Source organism: Bos indicus, chromosome 4, assembly GCF_029378745.1.
Source record: "Bos indicus isolate NIAB-ARS_2022 breed Sahiwal x Tharparkar chromosome 4, NIAB-ARS_B.indTharparkar_mat_pri_1.0, whole genome shotgun sequence".
Classification (NCBI taxonomy): domain Eukaryota; kingdom Metazoa; phylum Chordata; class Mammalia; order Artiodactyla; family Bovidae; genus Bos; species Bos indicus.
Genome location: NC_091763.1, coordinates 10907105 through 10923489, shown reverse-complemented (window position 1 = coordinate 10923489; position 16385 = coordinate 10907105). Strand labels below are relative to the sequence as shown.

The following is a 16385-nucleotide window of genomic DNA, read 5'->3' as shown; positions in this document are numbered from 1 at the left end:
TTCTGTTTTCTTCAATAGAAAATTGATAGTCTTTCTTGAGAATGTGTGTTATTGATTCTTTGGGGAAAAGCACCAGCATACGTAGGTTTTTTTTCTGCTAGATCAAGCTTAACAATAAAACTGAGCTCCAGAAATGTGGTCAGAAAAGCAACTTCAGGGAAGTGTAATACAGTAGTATGATACAGGTATACAATAAGATCTGCTTCATTAAGCAAAATTAAGATAAGAAAAATGGAACCATTGATTCTTTAAAAAAATCTTTTAATGTGTTTATTGGCTGTATCTGAATTTCAACAGTGAACAAATGACAGGTTAGGATAATGACAGGTTAGGATAATCAAAGGGACTAAGTACAAAGATGTAAATGGGATGTAGGAAAAACCCAGACTGTTACCAATAAAACCTGTTTCTGCACCTAGATCCAGAAGGACAGGAGCAAGGAGAGGTTACTGGAAACCTTGAAAAGTAAAATTCCATAAAGCAGGGGCCTCTGGTGGAAAGAAACAGCCAGAATGAGGAAAGGAACAAGGAGAACAAATATTTCAGCCTCATTTTCCTCCCTCATTCTAATCTTCTGCCAGGAATCCCCAGTGGCCAAATTCACCCAGAAATCAGAGGGAACGGGAACACTGCACAGGCTAGGAACGTGAGACGCTGATTCTTAAAACTAGAAGCTAGCCAGTATTTTAGCAGAAGTGAGATAATGTGACAGTGAAATGTGTGAGAACGTCATAGATACTGTAGGAGTGCCCACAAAGGAGCATAGCGTAGGCACAGAACTCTGGAACGGAAGGCCTGGGTTCAAATCCTGCTCCTACTGCCTTAGCTCTCTGTGCCTTAGTTTCCTCGTCTATGTAATGGTGATAATGTACCTACTTCGTAGGTACTGTTATTATTCGGATTAAATCTGTTACTGTACGTAACTCGCTTAGAACAGTGACTCAGTGTGAGTTGCTCAGTTGTGTCCGACTCTTTGCTACCCTTTGGACTGTAGCCTGCCAGGTGGCTCTGTCCATGGAATTCTCCAGGCAAAAATACTGGAGTGGGTTGCCATTCCCTTCTCCAGGGGATCTCCCCCACCCAGGGATCGAACCCAGGTCTCCTGCATTGCAGGCAGATTCTTTACCATCTGAGTCACTAAGAAAGCCCCACAGTGACAGGCCCATAGTAGACAGTATATAACTGTTGGCTACTATTATTAGTACAATATTATGCGTCTTTGGGAATTCAGAGGAGGAAAACATTACTTCTAGCTGGAGGGAAGGCTTGTTGTAGGAAGTAACATTTAAGATGGACCTTGAACGATGGATTTGAAGGAGGCAAGGGCAAATTTTTTGAAAAACATTTCAGGCACTAGGGATAGTAGACACAGACACTAGGCAGAGGGCAGAGTATTTGGCAAATGGTCCAGTTTGACTGGAGTATGGGATACAACAAGGAATAGATACAGCTTCCCCACTCCCCTCTGTCAGAAAATGGAATGTTCCTTTGAAACCTTGTATGAATCAAAATGGTGCAAAGTAAACAAGCATTACCTTATGACCTGCAAGAAGTGAGTCAAAAGAAAACACAGATGCCTGCAAAGTTCAAAGCTATGGAGGCTTGATGCTGAGATGCTGAGTGTAGTTCCCTGGGAAGGAGCTTGGTGGCACCACTTTTGCTGCTGGGGAGCCCACTACCTCTAAAACAGTTCCTGAAAAACAAACTCTGAATGCTATTTTTCATTTTTCATCTTTTTCTCGAGAAAGCAAAAGTCCTCTCCAGACTTCTCTCAGTCAGCTAAAACAGGTATTAATCCAGGTCTTTCATAAAAGCTAAGTAGCATAAGCAGAGCTTTGAAAAGCAGAGTCAGATTGCAGGGAGCTTTGAACACTAGGCATCATTTGGTAAACAATGAGGAAAATTATTTTTTAAGCAAAACGCCCAATTTTTTAAAAGAATATTTTATAAATAAATATTTTATATTTATTTATTTATATAATATAAATAAATTTATAAAATATTTTATAAGATAAATATAATATATAATAAATATATAAATATATAATAAATATATAAAATATAAAATATTTTATAAAAAATTTTACAGAATATTTTATAAATAAATACACAAACATAGAGTAAATCAAGAAATGTTTGTTTAGAGAGCATGTTTTCAAAATAGATCACAAATGTCATACAATTATAGAAAGAATATATATAGGAAAAGAAAAAAGGGAGGTAGGATGTATTTTATTAACCTATCATAGCCTCCAATTAAAATAAATAAATTTATATTAAAAAAACCTATCATACAGAGAAAAAAGTCACCAATTTTGAGCTACATTCTGTAATTAAACACATCTAGATCAGATCAGATCAGTCACTCAGTCGTGTCCGACTCTTTGCGACCCTATGAATTGCAGCACGCCAGGCCTCCCTGTCCATCACCAACTCCCGGAGTTCACTCAGACTCACATCCATCGAGTCAGTGATGCCATCCAGCCATCTATCTCATCCTCTGTCGTCCCCTTCTCCTCCTGCCCCCAATCCCTCCCAGCATCAGAGTCTTTTCCAATGAGTCAACTCTTCGCATGAGGTGGCCAAAGTACTGGAGTTTCAGCTTTAGCATCATTCCTTCCAAAGAAATCCCAGGGCTGATCTCCTTCAGAATGGACTGGTTGGATCTCCTTGCAGTCCAAGGGACTCTCAGCATTTTTTCCAAAAAAGTATTGTTCACATAGAAATAGAAAAAACTTCATACATTGTATAATTCAGCGTTAGTGCAGGGGAACCCAAAGAGGATTATCTGCTAGTCCAACCTAGTTCAGAATTCAGTGTCTCAAAGATGAGCCAGTCCCTTCATGCAGAAAGAGGAGAAATTATCAATTTATGAAAGAGCATAAAGGAAGAAGGAAATTACAGTTCTTCACCAAAAAAAAAAAAAACAAAACACCACTCTTCAAACAAATTATATAAGATTTATTGCAATCACTAGTTATATTGTGTTAAACAATGACATTGTTTTTATAGCTAAATTTTTAGCTATATTTTTATAGTAGTTTTACATAGCCTTATATTCAGATAACAGTGTGAAAATATTCTGTCTGCCTTAAAACACAGAGAAATGGACTTACAAAGAATAAACTGTGACTATCTGCACGACCAGCATTGAATTAGAGTAAAAAATTTAGATTCGGCACTATCTGTTAGTACATGTAGTCATATTCTTGACTGAATAAGGTTATTCTGACATAAATGTAAATTTCCATTCAACTCCAGGGGGCACAGACCTAAGCATTCAAGTTACCTGAACATAGTGAAAGAAAATGGGAGGAGACAAATGAAATCAAATCTAGGGCTATATGGAGACATCCGTACATTATTTAGGATGTTCCTTATTATTTAGTCTAAATGATTTACATTAACATAGAAAAGGTACAAAATGGAAAACAAGATATTAAACCAGCCAGATATCATCAACTAAAAATTAATTCAAAGAAACAATCACTCAGTGTAATAAGAGACAGCAGAAAATTGGGTTGGAGCATTCTTTGTCCACTGAATAAAACCTGATCATATTTTGTTTGGACGCAGACTCCAATAAGTTCTGTGTCCTCTGGAGAGTATAGCATTTAGCACAGTGTTGTGAGTCTAAGCTGTCAGTTCAAACTGCCTGCATTAAACCTCTGGTTCTGCCATCATTACTCTATGCGTCAGTTTCCTCCTCTCCTTATCAACACTGTCCCAGTGTAAGACTAAAGCGTATCTCTAGTGGAATGGGGATTATGTGAGATTTTATGTGTAAAGAAGGCAGTGAGTGGCACATAGGAAAAACTCAATAATATTAGCTATTTTGCTTTTCCTCTTTTTTTTTCTTTTCATTTGGAGCCCAAACTATGCTGATGTAATTGGCAACATGACATCAAGAAATCATGGGAAACTTGGGTAATTTAGAAGATACCTTCAAAGAGAATACTGAAAGAATACTTTGGAAAGAACTTTCTTCCCCAGAAATTACCATTATTTAACACATTTCATTTTTCTACATGAAAATATTTCCTTCACATGAATCCTTTTTATCTTGCCATCTATTTACCTATCTCTGAACTTTAGCCATAAATTTAAATGAAAAATTTCTGGGGAAAATTTCATAAGCAATTACAGATACATAAAAATGTCATTTGCATGATCTTGAAATACACTTTTGTTTTGCTATATAGTTTAATCTGACATAGTAAAAATATCGAATAAGATCTTTCTTTCAACATGTACATGTTCATGCCCTAATCTTATAATTATCACAGAAAATGGTGTTACACAGTGTATAAAGTATTTAAGTGGAAGGAAAACCATAATCACTGATAAAGGCTTTAAATTCCTAAATTTCCTTTCCTTTCCTGTGTTATTTGAAAGAATTAGAATATCCCCATATGAATAAGTTCAGATTTTATAGAACATATCTTTTATTTATAGACTGAACTTTCTTCCTTGCATTCTTTTTAGACATAATCTATGCAAACCTCACAGAGAAATGCCTGTCTTGAGTAAAGACTAATGGTGGGTAGTTGAAAGAAGAATGTTTAGAAAATTTTGCCATGAGTTCCACTTATACATTGTGAGGATGAATTACCTAGATGATTTAAGAAAGATTTTTTTTTTACTCTTACTATGTAGTAATTGTGAATAGTGTTAACATCTTCTTGATTATTTTTGCATTCGAATGCAGAAATTTTCACTGGGTCAACATCTCATCTTCTTGACCTTCACTTATTCACTCATTCATTCATTTATTCACTCATTCACTCATGGTTTGATTTGATTAAAAAAAATCAAATATCATGGTCTTCTTTGTGCTAAGCAATTTACTACCTATCATATACCCCTTCATAATTCACAGCCTTGTCATGGCAAAGGGGCATGTATAACTGACTGAACCTATGAGCCATGCTGTGCAGGGCCACCCAAGATGGATGGATCATAGTGAAGAGTTTTGACAAAATGTGGTCCAATGGAGGAGGAAATGGGAAACCATTCAGCCATTCTTGTTGGGAGAACCCTATGAACAATATGAAAAGGCAAAAAGATATGACCCTGGGGATGAGCTCCCCAGGTTGGAAGGTGTCCAATATGCTATTAGGGAAAGAGTGGAAGGCAATTACTAATAACTCCAGAAAAAAATGAAGCAGCTGGGCCAAAGCAGAAACAACACTCAGTTGTGGACGTGTCTGGTGGTGAAAGTAAACTCCAATGCTATAAAGAACAATATTGCATTGGAACCTGGAATGGTAGGTGCATAAATCAAGGTAAACTGGATGTGGTCAAGCTGCGGATGGCAGGATTGAGCACAGACGTCTTAGGAATCAGTGAACTAAAATGGACAGGAATGAGTGAATTTAATTCAGATGACCATTATATCTACTACTGCGGGCAAGAATCCCTTAGAAGAAATGGAGTAGCCTTCATAGTCAGCAAAAGAGTCTGAAATGCAGTACTTGGGTGCAATCTCAAAAATGACACAATGACCTTGGTTTGTTTCCAAGGCAAACCATTCAATATTACAGTAATTCAAGTCATCAAATGTAATCCAAGTAATCCAATGCCCCAACCACTGATGCTAAAAAAGCTGGAGTTTAATGGTTCTATGAAGACCTACAACATCTAGAACTAGCACCAAAAAAAGATGTGCTTTTCACCATAGGGGATAGCAATGCAAAAGTAGGAAGTCAAGAGATACCTGAAGTAACAGTCAAGTTTGACCTTGGAGTACAAAAGGAAGCAGAACAAAGGCTAAGAAGAATTTTTCCAAGAGAACACACTAGTCATAGCAAACACCCTCTTCCAACAACAGAAGACATGACTCTGTGCGTGGACATCACTAGATGGTCAATACTGAAATCAGATTGATTATATTCTTTGCAGCCGAAGATGGAGAAGCTCTATACAGTTAGCAAAAACAAGACCAGGAACTGACTGTGGCTCAGATATGAGCTCTTTATTGCAAAATTGAGGCTTAAATTGAAGAAAGTAGGGAAAACCAATAGGCCATTCAAGTATGACCTAAATCAAGTCCCTTATTATTATACACTGGAGGTGACTAATAGATTCAAGGGGTTAGATCTGATAGACAGAGTGCCTGAAGAACCATGCATGGAGGTTCATAACATTATACAGGAGGCAGTGACCAAGACCATCCCAAAGAAAAGAAATGCAAGAAGACAAAGTGGTTGTCTGAAGCTTTACAAATAGCTGAGGGAAGAAGCAAAGCAAAAGGCCAGGAAGAAAGGGAAAGATATACCCAACTGCAATAAACTGGTATACAATTAAAAAAAAAAAAAAAAAGATATACCCAACTGAATGCAGAGTTCCAGAGAATAGCAAGGAGAGATAAGAAGGCCTTCTTAAATGAACAATGCAAAGAAACAGTAAAATAGGAAAGACTAGAGATCTCTTCAAGAAAACTAGAGGTACCAAGGGAATATATCATGCAAAGATGGGCACGATAAAGGACAGAAATGTTAAGAACCTAACAGAAGCAGAAGAGATTAAGAAGAAGTGGTGAGAATACACAGAAGAACTGTATGAAAAAGGTCTTAATGACCCAGATAACCACAATAATGTGGTCACTCACCTAGATCCAGACATCCTGGAATGTGAAGTCAAGTGGACCTTAGGCAGCAATACTGCAAACAAAGTTAGTTGAGGTAATGGAATTCCAGCTGAGTTGTTTAAAATTCTAAAAGATGATGATATTAAAGTTCTGCACACAATATGTCAGCAAATTTGAAAAATTCAGTAGTAACCAGTGGACTAGAAAAGGTCAGTTTTCATTCCAATTCCAAAGAAGTGAAGTGCCAAAGATTGTTCAAACTACCATACAACTGTGTTTATTTCACAGGCTAGCCAGTTTATGCTCAAAATCCTTCAGGCTAGGCTTCAGCAGTACATGAACTGAGAACTTCCAGATGTATAAGCTGGGTTTAGAAAAGGCAGAGGAACCAGAGACCAAATTGCCAACATTTGCTGAATCACAGAGAAAGCAAGGGAATTCCTGAAAAACATCTACTTCTGCTTCATTGACTATACTAAAGCCTCTGAGTGTGTGAATCACAACAAACTGTGGAAAATTCTTGAAGAGATGGGAATACCAGACCACCTTACCTGTCTTCTGTGAAACCTATTTGTGGGTAAAGAAACAACAATTAGAACTGGACATGTAACAACAGACTGGTTCAAAATTGGGAAAGGAATACATCAAAGCTGTATATTGTCACCCTGCTCATTTAACTTCTATGCAGTATACATCATGCAAAATGCCAGGCTGGATGACTCTCAAGCTGGAATCAAGATTGCTGGGAGAAATACAAACAACCTCAGATATGCAGATTATACCACTCTAAAGGCAGAAAATGAAGAGGTACTAAAGAGCCTCTTGATTAGAGTGAAAGCAGAAAGTGAAAAAACTGGCTTGAAAATCAACATTAAAAAAAACTAAGATAGCGGCATCTGGTCCCATTACGTCATGGCAAATAGAAGGGGAAAAGGTAGAAGCAGTGACAATTTTTTTTTTTTCTTGGGCTCCAACATTATTTCAGACGGTGATTGCAGCCATGAAATCCAAAGATGCTTGCTTCTTGGAAGGAAAACTATGACAAACCTAGACAACATACTAAAAGGCAGAGTCATCACTTTTCCAACAAAGGTCCATATAGTCAAAGCTATGGTTTTTCTAGTAAATCATGTATGGATGTGAGAGTTGGACCATAAAGAAGGCTGACCCAGAAGAGTTGATGCTTTCAAGTTGTGGTCCTGGAGAAGACTCTGGAGAGTCTCTTCACAACAAGGAGATCAAACTAGTCAATCCTAAAGGAAATTAACCCTGAATATTCCTTGGAAGGACTGATGCTAGAGGTGAAGCTCCAATAACATGGCCACCTGACTCGAAGATCCAACTCATTAGAAAAGACCTTGTTGCTTGGAAAGATTGAAGGCAAAAGGAGAAGGGAGCAGCAGAGGATGAGATGGTTGGATAGCATCACTGATTCAGTGGATATGAATTTGAGCAAACTCTGGGAGATAGCAGAGAAGGCAATGGCAGCCCACTCCAGTACTCTTGCCTGGAAAATCCCATGGACAGACGAGCCTGGTAGGCTACAGTCCATGGGGTCATGAAGAGTCGGACACAACTGAGTGACTTCACTTTCCCTTTTCACTTTCATGCATTGGAGAAGGAAATGGCAACCCACTCCAGTGTTCTTGCCTGGAGAATCCCAGGGACAGAGGAGCCTGGTGGGCTGCCATCTATGGGGTCGCACAAAGTCGGACCCAACTGAAGTGACTTAGCAGCAGCAGCAGCAGCAGCAGCAGCTGGGAAATAGTGAAGGACAGAGGAGACTGGCATGCTGCAGTCAGACTTAGTGACTGAAAAACAACCTATCATATAATATATAGAAACACAACACATGTTCATTATTTTTTCCATAAAATCACTACATTAGCCATATTTTCTTGTTTCTTTTTGTTTTCCTTTTGGTTTGGGTCTTTAAGAATTAAATAAAATATATAGGGTGAAGATCTGTCATTTATCTTACTGATATGGCATCAACATGCTTATAATCTTTATCATTTAATGGAAACTGTTCTCACTTTCCTTCCTTCACCTATTTATACCATCACAATATCATCTTCTTCAGAAAGGCTCACCTGCCCCCCATCTTGTCTCACCTCCTTAGCATCCCTAAGAGGTTTGCTATACACCTTCAGCACCCCATTCCCATCTCTCCCCAGAACTCACTTTCCATGAGCCCCTTCCACTCATAAGCATCTCCGGAAAAAGTAGGAGTTCTGTGTTATTCACCTTTGTATCCCTAAGGCAATACTTGGCACAGATTAAAAACTCAACAGAGGCCAAAGGTTGTCCAAACTACCATACATCTGCGCTTCTTTCACAGGCTAGCCAGGTTATGCTCAAAATCCTTCAGGCTAGGCTTCGACAGTATGTGAACCATGAATTTCCAGATGTTCAAGCTGGATTTAGAAACGGCAGAGGAACCAGAGATCAAATTGCCACTATCCGCTGGATCATCGAAAAAGTGAGAGAGTTCCAGAAAAACATCTACTTCTGCTTTATTGACTATGCCAAAGCCTTTGACTGTGTGGATCACAATAAACTGTGGAAAATTCTGAAAGAGATGGGAATACCAGACCAACTGACCTGCCTCTTGAGAAACCTATATGTGGGTCAGGAAGCAACAGTTAGAACTGGACATGGAACAACAGACTGGTTCCAAATCGGGAAAGGAGTATGTCAAGGCTGTATATTGTCACCCTGCTTATTTAACTTATATGCAGAGTACATCATGAGAAATGTTGGCCTGGATGAAGCACAAGCTGGAATCAAGATTTCTGGGAGAAATATCAATAACCTCCGATATGCAGATGACACCACCCTTATGGCAGAAAGGGAAGAGGAACTACAGAGCCTCTTGATGACAGTGAAAGAGGAGAGTGAAAAAGTTGTCTTAAAACTCAACATTCAGAAAATTAAGATCGTGGCATCTGGTCCCATCACTTCATGGGAAATAGATGGGGAAACAATGGAAGCAGTGACAGACTTTATTTTTTTTTTTGGGGGGGGGGCGCTCCAAAATTACTGCAGATGGTGATTGCAGCCATGAAATTAAAAGATGTTCCTTGGAAGAAAAGTTATGACCAACCTAGATAGAATATTCAAAAGCAGAGACATTACTTTGCCAACAAAGATCCATCTAGTCAAAGCTACAGTTTTTCCAGTTATTATGTATGGATGTGAGAGATGGACCATAAAGAAAGCTGAGCACCAAAGAATTGATGCTTTTGAACTGTGGTGTTGGAGAAGACTCTTGAGAGTCCCATGGACAGCAAGAAGATTCAACCAGCCCATCCTAAAGGAAATCAGTCCTGAATATTCATTGGAAGGATTGATGCTGAAGCTGAAACTCCAATACTTTGGCCATCTGATGCAAAGAACTCACTTGTTGGAAAAGACCCTGATGCTGGGGAAAGATTGAAGGCAGGAGGAGAAGGGGACGACAGAGGATGAGATGGTTCGATGGCATCACTGACTCGATGGACATGAGTTTGAGTAAACTCTGGGAGTTGGTGATGGATGGGGAGGCCTGGCATGCTGCAGTCCATGGGGTCACAAAGAGTTGGACATGACTGAGTGACTGAACTGAACAGTATCTTAAGATAACTGCCTTTGAATGGGAGCTTTCTTTCCAGTACTTTGAAGTCTACAAGATGTATCTAGAAAATTTACTACTGTGGAAAATGAAGACTGCTTAAATCGAATGGGGGGCAGGGGAGGGCCTGTGGTTTTCTTTTTGATTAATTGCTGTAACACTGTCCTTCAGGCAGCTGAGGGAGTTTCATATTTTCTTTAGACATCATTAGACACTGAAGTTCTTGCAGGACAACTTTGACGCTATAAAATTCTGCCATTTTGCTAACACTGATATGGCTCTTGGGTCCACCACTCCATTAGAACTATTAACTCCATTCATATTAATTTTTGTTACAAATCTTACAAAGAGAAGGGGTGCTTCTGGGTATTTAGGTACACATTCTATTTTAAGTTTGTATATTCGGTTTTCATAAATTGTTCTTGGAGGCCCAGTTATCATCCCTGTCCATCTTGTGTCGTGTCTGCATCATCTTATAGACCCCAGCTAACTGGGCCATCTCCTACTCCTTTCTGGCCTTCTTCGAGTTCTTCCAACAGTCAGAAATTGCAAGGGACTTTTTCCTCATGCAAAAAACTGCTGTAAGTTGTCGTACCTCAAGCTTGCTGCTTACAAAACTATCTGTATTGACGAGCACAACCAGAAGGAAGGGGCACGTGGTTTGTTACCCGTGAAGTGATGACTAAACCAGGGCTGGTGACAGAACCTACAACCAGAACAAGATGCTCACACGGTGAGACACACGGGAATGAGACCAGCTAAGAGGCTCCAGGTTCTCATCTGGAGCTCCAGCTCTTTCTGGGGAACACTCTTGAATGCAACGGAAGACAGTAACCTCCACCACCCACATGGTGAAATGTTCATGAGAGGACTGTGTATGAGGCTGCTCCAACATATGTGGATTTAAAATGTAATGGGCTTACTCTTCTGGCACTCCATTTTTGGTTAACTGTCAGGGTAGCCTGTGGGATGCTGGATCAGAAGATCTGGCTGCCAAGGGCTACTCTTTGAGGCCCTGCAATCCTGGCCAAGGCAGGAGGAAGTAACCTGTCATAATACGAGCATCCTGAAGATTCTGGTGGGTTTTTCACAGTTCCACCCTCTAAGATCTATGCAGAAATCACAACGGACCCCTTAACCAGTGGGGCATCTCTCAGTCACCCCTCAGGATCCTGTTTCTTTCTCTCGTTCTTCCTCAGGGGCTTCTCTGAAGTCAGGGCCAAACGGACATCCCCAAGGCTCCTCCCCCAACTCAGACACCCAGCATCCAGTAAGGGACTTCATCTATTTGGGGATACCTCTGCATCCTCTAGGGGAGCCTTTCATGTCGTCTAAAGAGCCACCAGCCCCCGACTCCTCCGGAGTAGCTCTGGTCTCACCCCTTGCCTGCTCCGGCCGTTCAGCAGCGCCGCACAGCTGGGCCCTTCCTCTCAACAGGGCCCTCACGCTGCCCTCCATTTGCTTTTGTTTGTTTTTTCTGACCTTTAGAAAAGTTCCTCAATAATGTAGTAAGTGTAATATTTCAATATTCCCCCATAGAGGCCCACATCATAATTTAGAATTTCAGCATGAATCACTTCTTCTGTTTTCTTGAGGTGCTGTTTCTGTGACAATTTCCTTCACAAAAACAGGAATTGCTTTTTATTTTGGCAGAAAAAAAAAAGTATAACAAAGTCAGGAGTGACAGTGTATCGTTGAGGTTATGATGTCATAACCTGGTGTTGGCCTCGGTGGAATACAGTGTCAAGCCAGTAATACAGGCAGGTATCTACTTGCAGTTCACAAAATGTGCATGCCCATCTGTGCTGTAAATTATAACCCAGTAACCACTGCATTTTGTGTACAACATATGGCACTGCTCATGGGGAAGTGCTCTAAGTGATAAATACGAAAGAAAAAAGGGTCATTCACAGTAAATACTTACCATCTGCTCCCGAACAGGATGGCAAGCAGCATCAAGATGGAAATTTAGGTTCTGTTCCCACCCAGCCATAAATTGTTAAACAGAACAGATGATATATGATTTTACAAGTCACTTAGTAAACACCCATGCCTGAGGCAAAGGGTTCATTTCTATTGAGAGTTCTCTGCCAAGGGCAAGAAACTGAACCACAGTCAAAATAGAACTATCCATCTGTTTTCATCTTCAATGTCAGAGGCCACACTGGTTGAATCACTCCAAATATCCTCAGTTGGATTGCTCATGCCATGAATAATATGCTAAGCTGCATTTCAAAGTAAACGATGGTCAGCTTGACGTGGTAATGAAGAAGGAAATAGCATCATCAAGTAGTCGGAAGAAAGTAGATTGTAAGCAGTATGTAGAATGTGATAGATAGATCAGTCCATCTGTGTGCGTGAGAGAGAGAGACGGTGGGTAAAGAAAGAAGACTTAAGACTTTCCTGCTTAAGAATCTGTCTGCCAATGCAGGAGACACAGGTTTGATCCCTGGTCCAGGAAGATCCCACATGCCACAGAGCAACTAAGCCCGTTTGCCACAGCTACTGAAGCCCACTCCCTTGAGCCCGAGCTCCGCTACAAGAGAAGCCACCGAAATGAGAAGCCTGTGCACCGCAGCTGGAGAGTAGCTCCCACTCATCACAACTAAAGAAAGCCCGTGTGCAGCAGCAAAGACCCACTGGGGCCAAAAAGAGTAAATAAATAATTTTTTAAAAAAGAAAGGAAAAAGACGTAAATATCATACCCTGAAATATGGATGTTCGTTCTCTGAGATGAAAACAAATGAGTTTTCATCTTCATGCCTCTCTGGAATTTTAGGATTTTCTGCAGTGAAATGTATTTCTTTTTTTTTTTTTTTTAATTTATTTTTAAAAGAAAATCCATCCTGAACCCTCCTCCCTCCTCCCTCCCCATACCATCCCTCTGGGTCGTCCCAGTGCACCAGTCCCAAGCATCCAGCATCGTGCATTGAACCTGGACTGGCATCTCGTTTCATACATGACATTTCACATGTTTCAATGCCATTCTCCCAAATCTTGCCACCCTCTCCCTCTCCCACAGAGTCCATAAGCCTGTTCTATACATCAGTGTCTCTTTTGCTGTCTCGTATACAGGGTTATCGTTACCATCTTTCTAAATTCCATATATATGCGTTAGTATACTGTATTGGTGTTTGTCCTTCTGGCTTACTTCACTCTGTATAATAGGCTCCAGTTTCATCCACCTCATTAGAACTGATTCAAATGTATTCTTTTTAATGGCTGAGTAATACTCCATTGTGTATATGTACCACTGCTTTCTTATCCATTCATCTGCTGATGGACATCTAGGTTGCTTCCATGTCCTGGCTATTATAAACAGTGCTGTGATGAACATTGGGGTACACGTGTCTCTTTCCCTTCTGGTTTCCTCAGTGTGTATGCCCAGCAGTGGGATTGCTGGATCATAAGGCAGTTCTATTTCCAGTTTTTTAAGGAATCTCCACACTGTTCTCCATAGTGGCTGTACTAGTTTGCATTCCCACCAACAGTGTAAGAGGGTTCCCTTTTCTCCACACCCTCTCCAGCATTTATTATTTGTAGACTTTTGGATCGCAGCCATTCTGACTGGTGTGAAATGGTATCTCATAGTGGTTTTGATTTGCATTTCTCTGATAATGAGTGATGTTGAGCATCTTTTCATGTGTTTGTTAGCCATCTGTATGTCTTCTTTGGAGAAATGTCTATTTAGATCTTTGGCCCATTTTTTGATTGGGTCATTTATTTTTCTGGAGTTGAGCTGGAGGAGTTGCTTGTATATTTTTGAGATTAGTTGTTTGTCGGTTGCTTCATTTGCTATTATTTTCTCCCATTCTGAAGGCTGTCTTTTCACCTTGCTAATAGTTTCCTTTGATGTGCAGAAGCTTTTAAGTTTAATTAGGTCCCATTTGTTTATTTTTGCTTTTATTTCCAATATTCTGGGAGGTGGGTCATAGAGGATCCTGCTGTGATGTATGTCAGAGAGTGTTTTGCCTATGTTCTCCTCTAGGAGTTTTATAGTTTCTGGTCTTACGTTGAGATCTTTAATCCATTTTGAGTTTATTTTTGTATATGGTGTTAGAAAGTGTTCTAGTTTCATTCTTTTACAAGTGGTTGACCAGATTTCCCAGCACCACTTGTTAAAGAGATTGTCTTTAATCCATTGTATATTCTTGCCTCCTTTGTCAAAGATAAGGTGTCCATATGTGCGTGGATTTATCTCTGGGCTTTCTATTTTGTTCCATTGAACAAATGTATTTCTTATAAAATCAGGTAAAATATGCTGAATTCTAATGAATCATATCAGAAGCAAGGAACTTAAATTCATCAAAGTGTTAGGTTCCGAGAACTGAAAGAGGTGCTTGTGTGGGGACTGATGAAGTTTGAGATAGTTGATGCTAACTCTGAGGAGCCAGATATAGCAGATAATTAAGACAGACAGAAGAGAAAAGATTATGCTAATCATGAAATCCAATAAATGAGGAAGTAGCAAAATCAAAATAAAAATGAGTATAGGGAAGATGAATGACAATCAGATTCCCTTATTTAGAAACATGTTTTACTTGAAACTAGAGTAATTATTAAATTAGATAATCAACCTTATTCACCAGCCTTCACTTTAAATTACTGTGGGCTTCCTCTGCAAATCAAACCCATTCTCCAAAATGGAAGAATTACTGCTTTTAAGAATACGCCATTATGTTGTGAGAAAGTGAAAGTATTAGTCACTCAGTCGTGTCCATGAACTGTAACCCGCCAGGCTCCTCTGTCCATGGAATTCTCCAGGCAAGAATACTGGAGAGGGTTGCCATTCCCTTCTCCAAGGGATCTTCCCGATCCCAGGATTGAACTCAGGTCTCCTGCATTGCAGGTGGACTCTTTGCTACATGAACCACCAGGGAAGCAGTCCTAAAGTGATTCCAAATGGGAAAGTTCCCATAGAAGTTTTGAGTAATATCAGCAAACTTTGAAAGCAATATTTATCATCATGTGTGTTCTCAATTTGTTTTTATACTCATATTCTATAAACCCTGAAAACAAGTAGAAAGACAGAAACTTGTAGTGAGTGACCACACTTCTCTTTTTCAAGCCTGCCTTGCTCTGCTCTCAGAAATGCTCTCAGGCTTCAGTCTTTGTGACAGACTGGGGTCTTCTGCTACTCCAAACCTCTGTTGATTCCTCTCATTGATTTCCTATGATGTGAACCATAACCAGTGTCCACCAGACAGTGACCTTTGCTTCCCTAATATTCTATCAGTGCTGTCAACTTGGGGGGGACCCTGCTGCTGCACTGGAGCTGAAATAATAGCAGCAGGAACCATGTATACAGCACCTAACACCTCAGTTCTCCTCACAGTGCCTGGAACAGTATCATGCATGCAGTAGCATCTCAGTATTGATTTTGGTTGAATGAATGAAAACGACTTTTCATCCCCATTACACAACTAACTATTCAGTGGTTTTGCAACACACAATTCTAAAACAGAGATTTTCCCCTGAGACTGTATCACAGCATGAAACAAGAAAACAGTATGAGCTCTAGTACAGTCCCAGGAACGGAGCATTCATTTCTCTGCACTTGAACCCTCCATCTCCAGTTCCTGATTACTTTGAATTTGAAGGTACTTCTATGTTTGCTTTCTAAAAGCAGGATCACCTCATGTATATATATTAATATAAATCTATAGGTTTCCTTCGGATGCCTCTGTGTCTTTAGGAAGCAGATATGTGTAAAGTGTATGTCCTCCAGCTAAATATAATTTATTGCTATGTACCTTCAGTTTCTGTTGTATCTTAGGAAATTTGTCTCCCCAGTTGGTAGGTTGGTCGGAAAATGCTGATATAATGGAGAACCGCTCTGGGAATCGGCACATTTGAGGTTGACTTGCCAGTATCCAAAGTAACAAGCCTGGCATGAATCATGGCGTTTCAAAGATAGCAAGACTGGCAACCAGTCATCTAGTCTATCTTTTTATAGCAAATGTGAGGAAAGTGAGACCCTAAAAGCTTAAGTGGCTTTTGAAGAACATTTTGCTAATCGTTGAAAAAGTTAGAATTTAATCTAGATATCCTACTCTCTAATCATCACATTGTATTATTCCACACAATGAGAGATGAACAGGTGTTACTTTTTTTTTAAATAAGCATGTTTGAGATTAGGTTATTTCTGAGCAAACCATCAATAGCCTTATCCAGCTTATAAAT

General features: G+C 39.7%; 1 protein-coding gene and 1 pseudogene across 10 annotated transcripts in view; one reads left to right on the top strand and one right to left on the bottom strand.

Moving 5' to 3' along the window:
• HEPACAM2 (HEPACAM family member 2) overlaps window positions 1–16385 on the top strand; it is a 61233-nt gene that overhangs the window by 18619 nt on the left and 26229 nt on the right. The window lies entirely within an intron of this gene.
• On the bottom strand, window positions 10137–10733 carry LOC109558207 (ubiquitin-conjugating enzyme E2 variant 1 pseudogene; annotated as a pseudogene).